Here is a 13880-nt window from a genome sequence, read left to right as displayed (position 1 = left end):
GTACTGGCAACTATCCCACAGAACACCCGTAGGTTTTTGAGAAGTGTCCTCTTGAATGGCCAGCCTTCTACTGGTTTGAGAGACACTGGGGCAAGCATGACAGTGGTGGACAGGACCCTGCTCAAGCCAGAGGACTATGAAGGTGCTCCTCTGCAAACCACCAGGTTAGCTGGTGGGCCTCCCAAATTATCGCCTGTAGCCCTAGTCACACTCATGATTGGAGACAAGACAGCAAAGCTTCCTGTCCTGGTTCAGGACAATGTCCCTGCTAACATTCTGTTAGGAAATGATCTAGTAGAGTTGGGGTTGATCTCGGATGGTCTTCCCATGACTGCTGCTGCAGTCACTAGGTCACAGGTGACACCGGGTCTGGCTGTGAGTCAGGTACCCGAGCCAAAGGCGAGGCCTAAGGCAAGAAGAAGGAAGACCAAGAAGGCCACCTCTGTGGAGGGAACACCTTCTCTTCCTGCTGTTCCGACAGCACCCATTGGGATCCATGCTCCGGACGGGCTGGGTCCAGTGGAAAACCCAAACTCAACTCCTGTGGGAGAAGAGACAGAAGACTCTCCTGTGGGAGAGGTTCTCAACCCGGAGGATCATCCCGACCTTCAATGCTTGTTAGCTGAAGGGGGACCCTCCCGGGCAGACTTCTGTAAGGGACAGAGAGAGTGCCACTCTCTCGAGGGCCTGAGGAAACAGGCCCTGTCCCAGGCACAAGGTGAAGTGCCTAGGACATTCAAGATTTATTGGGAGGGTGAGCTCCTTGTTAGTGAGCCCACTAAGCCCGAACCTGGTGCCCGCAAGAGGTTGGTGGTACCCCAGGTTTACAGGCCCTTCCTACTGCATTTGGCGCATGAGGTGCCCTTGGCTGGTCATCTTGGGACCAAGAAGACTAAGCAGAGGCTCTCTGCCCATTTCTACTGGCCACGGATGGGAGTAGAGGTGGAGTCCCACTGCAGGACCTGCCCAACTTGTCAGTTGTCTGGCAAGACTGGAGGCAGGGTCATTGCCCAACTGCAGCCATTACCAGTGGTTGGCACACCATTTGAGAGGGTGGGCATCGACATCGTAGGTCCCCTTGACCCTCCCACTTCAGGTGGACATCGGTTCATCCTGGTCTTGGTAGATCATGCCACCAGGTACCCTGAGGCAATACCCCTTCGGACTGTTACTGCCAAGGTGGTTGCCAGGGCTCTCCTGGGCATTTTCACCCGTGTTGGATTCCCCAAGGAGGTTGTCTCTGACCGAGGATCCAACTTCATGTCTAGTTACATGAAAACCATGTGGAAAGAGTGCGGGGTAACCTACAAGTTCTCCACCTCTTACCACCCCCAGACCAATGGTCTGGTTGAGAGATTTAACAAAACTCTCAAGGGCATGCTAGGTGCTTTGGAAGAGCCCCTAAGGAGGAAATGGGATCTCCTCCTGCCATGCCTGCTGTTTGCTTACAGAGAGGTACCTCAAGAGGGTGTTGGTTTCAGCCCCTTTGAGTTACTCTTTGGACATCCCGTGAAGGGGCCCCTCGCCTTGATCCGAGAAGGCTTGGAAGCCACCCCTCCAGGTCCCGCCAAGCAAGTGGGGGACTATGTGTTAGGCCTCAGGCGGAGGATGACACAAATGATGGGTCAGGCAACAGCAAATCTCAAGGCCAGCCAGGAATTGAATAAGTACTGGCATGACCTGAAAGCTTCGCAAGTGGATTGGACTCCGGGACAGGAAATCCTTGTGATGGAGCCTACCAAGCCTAGAGCTTTGGCAGACAAGTGGACTGGACCCTTCAGGATCATCTCCAAGATGGGCGAAGTCAATTATCTGGTGGACATGGGAGCCTCTGGGGTAGCCCCCCAGGTATTCCATGTCAACAGGCTCAAGCCTTTCCACAGGCGAGCAGAGGTCTCATGTCTCTTGCTAGCTTCAGGGCAAGAAGAGGATGAGAGTGAGCCCCTTCCTGATTTGCTGCATAGCAACCCTCAGGATGGCTCAGTGGAGGGAGTACAACTCTCTCCAGATTTGACAACAGAGCAGCAGAGGGCCTGCCGGGCTTTGCTCCAGCAGTATGCCCCTCTGTTTTCACTGACACCGGGCCTTACACCGTGGTGTAAGCACGAAATTGACACTGGTGACAGTGTGCCTGTCAAAAGCAGGAGCTATCGTATGTAAGATACCGTCAAAAACCACATCCAGGCTGAGGTCGCCAAGATGTTGGATCTGGGTGTTATTGAACCCTCCACCAGTCCCTGGTCCAGTCCAGTGGTCCTTGTCCCCAAGGCAAGTTCCCCGGCGGGTACCAAGGATTGGAGGTTCTGTGTGGACTACCGAGGAGTCAATGCCGTCACCAAAACTGACGCGCACCCATTGCCCAGGGCTGATTAGCTCGTGGACACTATAGGTGCTGCCAAATTTGTGAGCACCTTTGACCTTACCTCAGGCTATTGGCAAATAGCTCTGACGGACCATGCCAAGGAAAAGACGGCATTCTCCACACCTGAGGGACTCTACCAGTTTAGGGTCATGCCCTTTGGGTTGAAGAATGCCCCTGCCACCTTCCAGAGATTGGTCAACCATGCGCTCAGTGGGCTGGAAGCCTTTTGTGTGGCTTACTTAGACGACATTGCCGTCTACAGTTCCACCTGGGAAGAGCATTTGACACATCTGGATAAGGTGTTGCAGGCCTTGAAAAGGGCTAACCTCACTATCAAGGCCACCAAGTGCCAGATAGCTCAGGGGAAAGTTACCTATCTTGGTCATGAGGTAGGAGGGGGTCAAATCCAACCTCTCTCCAGTAAAGTACAGGACGTACAGAACTGGGAGACTCCCACTACTCAAACCCAGGTGAGAGCCTTTTTGGGCCTCACTGGGTACTATCGCAATTTCATGGCAGACTATGGAACCATAGCTGCACCCCTGACAGCTCTAACTTCACCCAAACAGCCTAGGAAGGTTAATTGGACTGAAGACTGTCAGAGGGCCTTTGATGGCTTGAAAGAAAGTCTGTGTAGGGCACCTGTGTTGAGTGCGCCTGACTACAGCCGACCCTTTATCGTCCAGACGGATGCCTGCGACACCGGAATTGGAGCTGTCTTGTCCCAATTAGATGACAAAGGGAGAGAACATCCTATCATATTCATCAGTAGACAACTCAAGGGTAGAGAACTTAGGTGGGCTACTGTTGAAAAGGAATGTTTTAGTATAGTTTGGAGCCTTAGGCGTTTTAGGCCCTACCTTACGGGGTCCACCTTCAAGGTCCAAACAGATCATAAGCCCCTGAAGTGGCTTATGCAGATGAAGGGTGAGAATCCGAAATTGCTCAGGTGGTCGATTAGCCTACAAGGGCTAGACTTCACCATAGAGCACAGACCAGGGAAGAGTCACGATAATGCAGATGGCCTTTCCAGAAGGTATGTTGACCGTCTGGATGAGGGTGTCTATCCCGTGGGAGATTAGGCACCCTCCACCTCAGTCTGGGGGGGGCGACTGTGATGCCGGAAATGCATCTGAGGGACAGGGCCTCTGAATCCTTGTCCTTTTTCTGTTTTTACCGTGTGTTCTGTCATGTTTTCTGCCCAGGAGTCCATGAGGGACTCCTGGCAGTGCAGCTCTCTTTTGGTTTGGTGAACAGACCCATGGGATACCCTTATGGCACCCATGGGTAGGGGTACAACCCTGTGCCCCTAGTGTATGTTTTTGGGCACCTGTGGGTGGCCCACAGAGCAGGGTATGGGCTGGTGGCAGCTCCATGCTAAACTTGACAGGTGCTCTGGGTGTCCTCCATTTTGGGATACCCAGGCCCTGCCATTGGGATCAGTTGATTCCTGATAGAAACAAGATGGCCCCTGTGGCCTCTTGCTTTCTATTGCCTGTTGTCTTGTTTTTCCCAAAGTCCTGGGAAGCCCTGGCTCTGTCCCTTCCCCCTGGCTGGCTGTTGGGTGGAAGTTCCATATATGGTGTTGTTGTGAAGGCCCAGCTAGACTGACTGGAGCCTTCCCAGTGACTGTATGTTATGGGTACCTCCTGTGGGTGGGACCTGGGTGAATGGAGTGTGTGACCAATATACACTCCTTGTTGTGGTTGTCTGGTTTCTGGCATTAGAGACAAAGACTGAGACAGCCCTGCCCGAAACTGAATGCAGTGTGTAGTGTTGAATGGCTGGGTACTTGTCCCAATCCACATTCCTTGTTGTGAGTGTCTGAAAGGGAGGAGTGTGGCCTGAATGCACTGTGTGCCTGATTGGCTGACTGACTGCATGAATGCCCTTCTGTGTGATTGGCTGCTGTGTGTGTGCCAGCAGTGTGGATGAGAGACAGAAGAGTATATCTGGGGACCTCTCACCACTGGAAATTGTTCAGAAGCATTCAGAAGTTGAGTCTCCACTCAAGAGTAACTGGATTTGCTGATCCTCGACGTCCAGCTGGAAGAAGAAGACTTGCTGTGGCATTTGCTTCGACGGAACTGAAGGTTGTCGAAATCGTCGAGGACTGACCCGAGAGAGGACCTGGCTAGGCGCCCTCTTCCCGTGCTCCGAGGGACCATCGAGCACCGCTGAATCTTCGCCGAAGCTCCCTGGATGCCAGACCATCGAAAGGCTGCCGACCGGAGAAGGGGACTGCCGAGGAGACCGAAGTAAAGCACCCGGACATCGACGCTGTCGAAGTCCATTGCCGTCGACCAGGGTTCGCAGGTCTGTGCAACCGCTGGAGGCCCGTCGAAGTTGTGTTGCCCAGCCGTGGGAACCACTTGACGCCGAGCCGCCGACGACCGGAGCCGTCCGCTCCTTGCCTAAGAACATTTGACTCGAAGGACTCCCTCGTCCGCACCGTCGACCGCTTTTGCCCTGCCGGAGAAAGTCGAGGACGACCAACGCGCCGAGGAGAATCCGCCGGTGGGTTTCCCGCCACCTCACGACCCCAAAGACTCGAGCGACTCGACGCCCTTGCTGGGCTCCCGTCTCTACAATCTTTGCGGTCCAGAACTATTGTCATCGAGGTGCCCCGCACACCTCCGCCTTGCAGGACGCCGACGCCCCGACGCCGACGAGCACCGCTCGGACGAAGCTGCCGCCTCTTCGACATCGTTCTACCTCGTTTGTCGACGGACGTTCGACGCCCCGTGCCTCCCGCTTGAAAGGGAAGGCATTCAAGAAGGGCCGTCGATTCCCCGTCGCCGAACCCCAAGGTCTTCGACGTTTCTCGACGCCTCTCGACGATCCGTGACTCCTGCTTTAAAGGGGATCATTCAAGAAGGATCTGTCGACGCCTCTTCGAAGAACTCGACTCCACCAGGTACATTGGGGGGGTAAAAACATTGTAGGAGAGAATAAGACTGTTGAACAATATATGGACTGGGCTTGTGTTATATCTCTTTATTTTACAGGTTGCCCAGGTGGGGGGATCTCCACACAGAACGGTGTCCAGTAGCAAGGGCCAGTCTTCTGCCTATTGTTTCAACCCTCTGGTATCTCTCCTCTCTCTATTGCTGGTTTCCTTCTTATTGATCCGCGTGCCATTGCTACAGTATTGTGAATGCACTGTTATGAGGTCTAATATTAGTGGTACCACTTTAGAATTGTAGATATTTATCATTATTGGTTTTCCTGAGCACAAAGTGCGTTGTTGTGATAAGTGTACATAACCCTTGAATATTAATTATATAAAGACTGTGTTTTCAGTAATACAGTGTGTGGACATTCCTTTGTGGGGGCTTGGGGATACACTGTACTTAAGAACCAGCCTGCATCACCTCCTGAGAAGCTAGGCCTTGATTGCTCGTCCATTGCTACCACAATCGAGAATCTTGGCTGGGGTCCTCTGTGCCTCTCCTCTACCATATAGAGAGCGGAAGTACAGACCCCCCCACCGGTCTTGACAGCCGCAAACTCGGCCACAATATTGTGCGGCATTCCAGCAGAAGCATCACGATTTACAGTGATAGACCTTAAAAATGCCTTTTTCTCAATACCATTGCACCCAGACTCACAAGACCTGACAAGCTTTACTTACAGAAACACAAAGTGGAAACACACCAGACTGCCACAAGGGTACTGCGAATCACCCTCAATATTCAACAGAGTAATACAGATGTATTTGGGTAACATTGAAGTAGAAAGCACAGTGTTACAGTATGTCGACGACATAATAATTTGCAGCACAAACGAAAGAACATGCAGAGAGGCTCATTAAAGATGCTGACAATATTGGCTGAAAAAGGTTACAAGGTAGACATGGAAAAGTTACAGTACTGTCAGTAACAGGTACTTTACATTGGTCAGCTCATATCCCAACATGGAAGAAAGATTGCACCACAAAGAGCACAGGCCATTTCAAAAACGCCAGTGCCACAAACAGTGAGGGAACTGCAGCAGTTCCTGGACCTGTGCAACTACTGTAGAGCATGGGTATTTGATTACAGCTCATACATAGGACCCCTGCTTGAGGCGTTAAAGGTAGCTAACAAAGGGGAGAAAAAGTTGGGGTGGACAATGGAAATGAAAGAGGCTTTTGATGAACTGAAAGATGCGAAATCAACTGCTCCGGTACTGGCAACCCCAGATTATGAGCGACAATTCTTTATATTTTCACATTGCGACTCAGCAGTAATGAAAGCAGTGTTGGCTCAAAAAACAAGCATGGGCTAAAAACCAGTAGCGTTTTACAGCGGCCACTTAGATCCTGTGATGCTAGGTCATTTCCCTTGCGAACAAGGTCTCGCCGCAGCTGCTTTTGCGGTAGAGAAAGCGTCAGCAATCACCATGGGGTGCCCAACCACACTATTTGTGGAACATGCACTATTTGCAATATTGAATAAACCTAAGTCCACCCTAACCACGCAGAGGGCATCAGGTTATGAGATCATCTTATCCAGAGCTGAACTATCAATTGTTAGATGTAGCACAGTCAACCCTGCAAGGTTCTTAGCAGAAGTAATTGAGGAAGGAGATTATGCACACGATTGTACGCAAACCACTGAAATGTACTCATGTACTAGAAAGGTTGAAGAGAACGCACTAGAGGGAGGGGATCTCCTGTTCATTGATGGGTCATCAACAATTGACCAAAGGGATGGGATAAGGAGGACTGGGGCAGCGGTGGTAAAAATAATGGAGATACCGGTGTGTGTGGCGATGAAATGTGTACAACTACCACAGCATTATTCTGCTCAAGCAGCAGAACTGGTTGCACTGATCTTGGCGTTGAAGGAAAGCTTTGACAAACGAGTGACCATATATTCTGACAGCGCATATGTTACGTCCACTGTCCACTCAGGGCTGTCGAAATGGAGAAGAAGAGGGTTTAGGAGAGCCGACGGCACTCCAGTGCAACATGCTCTCTTATTGGCTGAACTAATTGACGTAATAAATGACCCCCAAGAATTAGCTTTGGTCAAATGTACCGCACACACCCATGGAGAAGATCATGTCTCAAGAGGGAATGCAGCAGCAGATGCACATGCGAAGTATGCTGCATATTTTGGTGAGATATGGAACCCCCCAGAGTCAGAGAGAGGGAGAGGGAGGGGAATGGCTAAGGAGATGTTGATAAGAGAAGGGTACACCCATCTCTCAGCCACACAGATAATGGAGCTACAAGCGGCTCACCAATGGCAGAAAAAGAAATATGGGTAAAAAGAGGATGCACAATGTCACCAACTGACGCACTATGGCGACAGGGTAACACTGGAAAGATTGTAATACCACTGGCACTATTGAACACCGCCCTGAGCCAACTACACCACCCAGCCCATACAGGCAAGGAAGTAATTGCAGCACGAATTAGGGAAGACTGGTTCTGCCCCGAGTTAAATTCTCATGTGTCAAATTTTATCAGCAATTGTCTCACATGTCAACAGTTTACGGCCGGTCACACTCTGAAGGTGATAAGAGGTACTATACATCGGCCAGAGGGACCCTTCCGACATCTTCATATTGACTATGTTGATATGATCAACGTATGTCAAGGAAATAGGTATATGATCGTAGTAGTATGCCCATTATCGAGGTGGATTGAAGCAGGGCCCTGTTCACACCCAGATGCATTCAGAGCAGCTAAATTCCTAGTGAGGGAGGTCTTCCCCAGGTGGGGAGTGTGCGAGGTACTGCGGTCAGATAATGGCCCGCATTTCGCAAACGAAATGTTCCAGCACATCACATCCTTACTGAACATCAAGCATAAATTTGCATGTGCATACCACCCGCAGGCCAACGGTGTATGCGAACGCCTGAATGGCCTACTAAAGGAGGCGATTGCAAAAATACAGCAAACAACAAAGAAGAGTTGGTTGTATTGCCTTCTACTAGCCCTATTTGAGCTAAGGAATAGACCAGGTTCTGACCACCACCTCACCCCTCACGAGGTGGTTACCGGACGTCAAATGCGCCTTCCCCTGACGCCAACATCAAGAGCATTCACCGACCACGAAAATACTACAACTGTTCTTGGTGATGAAATGTACCAATATGTGTCTTCTTTGATTACTAGTGTAGTGTTTGTGTCTCAACAGCTCGAGCGCCAGCGGGGCGGGTCTAACAGCGATCGACAAGGAGACGCGGACAAAGAACTGGAAAAGGAAAGACTGTGCAAAGTTGCTAAAGGTGACCACATACTACTCCGCAATTTCAACAGAAAGTGGAACAGCCCACGCTTCACTGGTCCCCATCTGGTAGAGGAGGTATCAACGAGAGCAGTAAAGCTACAGGACAAACGTGCCTGGAATCACCTACACGACGTAAAGATCTACAAACTCCAGACCCGCCCCAGCGCCACCGACAGGGCTACTGGAAGAACAACAACAGCGTCACCAACGGAGGAAGAGACTTCTACCACAGCTAACGGCCTAAGTGTCTCCATACCCTGTCACCCCCCAGATTCCCCAGAGACAACTACTAGAAAAGAAAGGGGTGATCCCCATACCGCCCACCCCATGGTCACACGATCAAAGAGTAAAGAGACTTCCGCCAGTTGAGCCCCAAACCCTCTGCTCATCGACCCCCTACCCACTGCAGTAATAACTGAACTGAAGGACATTGTCTTGCACATGTACACATGTAAACACTTGAATGTTCTCTTTCTTTTCTCTCGCACATGCAGGTACAGCATATTATTGTACTGCTAAGAAAGTAGATAACTAACAAATTCACTGCCCAGGAGTAGATGGTACCCTCAGATGATAACTACCCAGAAGAATTGTCACACCAATTTGTATATGAAATAAAAAGGCCAACGTACTTGAAAAGAAGGAGGGTACGTGTCTACTACACAGCATTCCTCTTGGCCATAGAACATTCAATGCCCCACCTCCAACCATACTTGCCTGCCCTAAGAGATAGATCGCTTAGATTGGCATGGGAACAGCTCTTCGCCTGGGCACTGAATGACTATTTGATAGGGAGAGCTTAAAAACAACAACTAACACTAATAACAAGCATATTGAGAATTTTCAGGCGGGCAACTTTAACGTCGCAAGAATAAGCTGCCGGACTGCAGCAAGGTAAGAGCAAAATGCCGGTGAAATTAGCCTCTGTAATAAAATTGATAGGGATTTTGATGATCACCGGGTTCTTGGCTGCCTCTGTATGGCAGAACAGCTATGCTATCAATATTATTGCTGTACCCAAACCTAATACACCCCCACCCCCAGCTGCAACAGGTGTTACGTCAGGTGGTACTAGTAAAATCCCACACAAGGAAAATAGAGTTAAACGCAGCACATACTCAGACAATAAAGGTATTGACAACTACATACAAGATTCAGCACACATCTCAAACAACATATGGTACCAACACATGACCCACATAGGTAAGCAGACAACAGAAGACAGCTGCTACGTTTGCTCATTAATCCCATACGCCATGAGCGCTACTCGAACATTCGTTGCCACGGAAATAGATGAAAAGATAGCACGATGTATAATATACCTGGCACTGTTCCAAACGAAAGGAAGATTTCAAGGGACAGTGGTGCAACTGGTGTGGAAAACACAAGACACATATCCATATGAAAACAACTTTCTCAAGACTTATTTGAGTTACCACAAGAGCAGTTTACATGCTGAAGCATTCAGATACACAACAAGTGGTCCCGGAAAAGGAGAAACAAAGAAAGTAACACTACAGTACCTACCATGTGATTGGTACGCCACTGAAGTTCCTGGTAAAAAAGGATGTTGGGAAAGGCCACTGGTGACAATAACAGGGAAGGTGTACATGGACAACAGATGGGACATAGGAGTGGTTGGCAGCGACATGGTAACAAGAGAAAATATTTCAACTATTGATGATCACAACCATAGATGTTGGATGACTTGGGTCAAGTACGTACCCATGCTCACGTGGATGGAGAAGGATGAAGACCCAATAACAATACTGCCGTTAACTGCGCCTAAGGTATGCTACCAACATAAAGGAGAGGTGGACGTAGGATACAACTCCAACTGTGCAAGCGTGATGGAGTTACCTGAGTGGGGAGCAGGAACAGCAGTAGTAATGGATCATTACTGGGCCTGTGGAGAAAAGGCATACCACACACTGCCCCCTCTGTGGAATGGTATATGCACAATGGTGCACGTCAATGTACCATCACTAGTGGTACCCCAGAAACATGTCAATGTGGCGAACTTCCCCAAAATGGATGAAGGGAACAAGAAGAGGAAGAGATCTGTACAACCTCAGAAGGGGCCAGAGAACAAAAACAACGACAATAATACTGTCCTGAATAGAAAGAAAAGACAAGGAGAACCTCTGACAGGAAATTACCTATGGGGAAGGTCGGAAACAGCACTCACTTAAATTCCGCCAGAACACAGACTATTCAGCAGAGCAGCAATGTTCTTCTCTTCAATAATACACCCAGGGCTGCAGGCTTACGCAAACGCAAAATGGCTCCAGATAACTCGATGGGAACTAATGATGACTATTAATTCTACAGTAAATGGATTCAACGCAATAAAAGAGGAACTGCGAGCTGTGAGGATGGTAGCACTACAGAAAAGATATGTACTGGACCTCCTCACAGCAATGGAAGGAGGAGTTTGCGCAAAGATAGGACAATCATGCTGCACATTTATCCCTGCCAACGATGCTGACAATGGTACACTGACAGAAGCGGTTTCACAATTGGCCCAGATGCACTCCAAAATGATGGATGAAAGTAAAGGTGTGAAAAAGGATGAGAGCTGGTTTTCAATATTATGGTCATGGATGCCATCTTGGCTGTCAGATGGACTGAAGATTATAGTTGGATGTACTATTTTGGCTGGAGCTACACTGATCATAATAAGATTTTGGAAGGCCCGGAAGGCACGCACCACAGACGAGATGATCAAAATGGTTGGTATGCACCCCTTGATGCCAACAGATGACGGCCAACACACAGGCACAATCATAAAAGAGAGAGAGAAGTTGTGCAACCAGATCATCACCAACCACCTGGACCCACCATTTGTGAAGCTCGAAAACCCAAGAAACCCAAGGAGCTACATAGGGAGATGGGTATACTGCACTCCTGGAGGAACCTGTGCATATATGTATTGGTCATTTGAAGACCATGTTAACCACTATGGACATTTGGGAGGAATAACTAAAATATGGAGAGTGAGAGGAGATAAAGAAAAGGATATGTTTGTGGTCGACAAGTCGACCAGAGGGGGGACTGAAGTGGGAGAATGTGGGAGAATGGAATAACAGGCTCCCGCCAATCCCCTCTCGCGTTTGGCCTAGAGGATCACGGCCTAGGCACCCGCCACGAGAAGAGTTTGCCTATCTACCAGACGACCAAATACCCTGGTACAGGAACATACGGATGTGCCCACCTACCTGCCCAGCAGCCCGCCCTGCCCATGCCGACACCTGCGGCATGGATCAACTCGACTAAACCAACACATCGTTAGAGATGCCATAACGACCTAGCCAACGGTCAGCACACCTGTGCAAACATGCACACTGGACACTCCCACACCAATCCACACGAAGAACATACTCAGTGCAACGACATAGGTGACGAACACACTCACGGACGTGCATCTTTATTATTTTTCACATAGGTTTTTCAAAATGCAGAAACGCAAGACGCACAATGAACTCATCTAAAGAGCTTGCTCACGCTTCTCCCAAACCCAGGTGCCATAGTAACAAATATACAATATGATACCACAACCTAAAGCGCCTGTGCACTAAACGGTTCCACCTATAACACCAGACTCAAGTAGGCCGCAAGCAAGAGCGTCCATGAACATTAAATGAACAAGAGTCCGGTTGCTGACCCTGCAGAATGAGCCCGGCGAAAGCAGACAGCCAAGGGCACAATGTTGCAATCTCGCACGCCGCAAGCCGACGTCAAAGTCACACCTGCAAATTAAACCAGGCACACAGTGGAAAAAACAATATCAATTGTGCAGAATTCTGCCCAACCACGGTCCCACCTCACGTGACCAAGCCAAACCTGACAGGATGCCAAGGCCAGGAGGAAGGAGACGCCTGAATCCCCCGTTACAAGACACAGGCAGATACAATTAAAAGACTCAATGGACATCTGCGGCAGTGGGAGTAGTCGGCCTTCCAGCATATGAATAAATCCTCACATTGTCTGCACGTACCCATAGTGAAACATTGTTGCAAATGACAGGTGCACCGCAAGCTGGGAACAGCGATGGTCCCAGACTGGGAGGCTCGCGAGCGGACCAATCAGAACATGGGGCTCTTATCACTGACGCCATTAGCATTGACCAACCTCAGGGGTCTTCATGTAACAATTTTCATGTATCAAATTGAAGGGACAACCCAAGTATATCACCTGACTGACCCTCAACCACTAACACCGTTCTCTATACGTATGCTATACTAACCCTACCACTCGAGTAACCAATCCAGAGTGGAGATGGGTTTTTTGCTAAACTTTCTAAGGTGACGCACGTAGCGCGTCATACTAAGGTAAAAAGGGCCTGCGAGCCCCACGATTGTGTGTGTGTGTCAGGACGGACGCGTACGATCCTTGACCCATCCCTGCCGTTTTGTCTAATAAACAGCAGAACCACCTTGCTTCTTGCGTGTGTCTCATACTCTGTTGGTTTTGGGATATACGGGAGGAGTTGGGGCCTCCCTGCCCGGAGGTCCATGGACGGCCCAGCCGACCCCGGCAGAATTTCCCCCCAACAACTCCCACCCCCCAGCCACCAGGGGCAGCCTCCACCAGGCCCCCACTCATGTCTCCCACCACCCCCACCCCCCAGCCACCAGGGGCAGCCCCCACCAGGCCCCCACTCATGTCCCCCTGCACCCCCACCCCCCAGCAGTGCAGGGGCACCCTCCACCAGGCCCCCACTCATGTCCCCCTGCACCCCCACCCCCCAGCATCCAGGGGCACCCTCCACCAGGCCCCCACTCATGTCCCCCTGCACCCCTACCCCCCAGCATCCAGGGGCACCCTCCACCAGGCCCCCACTCATGGCCCCTATCACCCCCACCCCCCCGCCACCAGGGGCAGCCTCCACCAGACCCCCACCCATGTCTCCCACCACCCCCACCCCCCAGCCACCATGGGCAGCCCCCACCAGGCCCCCACCAGGCCCCCACTCATATCCCCTATCACCCCCACCCCCCAGCAGTGCAGGGGCACCCTCCACCAGGCCCCCAATCATGTTCCCCTGCACCCCCACCCCCCAGCATCCAGGGGCACCCTCCACCAGGCCCCCACTCATGGCCCCTATCACCCCCACCCCCCCCGCCACCAGGGGCAGCCTCCACCAGGCCCCCACTCATGTCTCCCACCACCCCCACCCCCCAGCAGTGCAGGGGTACCCTCCACCAGGCCCCCACTCATGTCTCCCACCACCCCCACCCCCCAGCCACCATGGGCAGCCCCCACCAGGCCCCCACTCATGTCCCCTATCACCC

Source organism: Ambystoma mexicanum, chromosome 12 (genome assembly GCF_040938575.1).
Source record: "Ambystoma mexicanum isolate Mex_15411 chromosome 12, UKY_AmexF1_1, whole genome shotgun sequence".
Taxonomy (NCBI): domain Eukaryota; kingdom Metazoa; phylum Chordata; class Amphibia; order Caudata; family Ambystomatidae; genus Ambystoma; species Ambystoma mexicanum.
Note: the sequence above shows the minus strand (reverse complement) of the source record.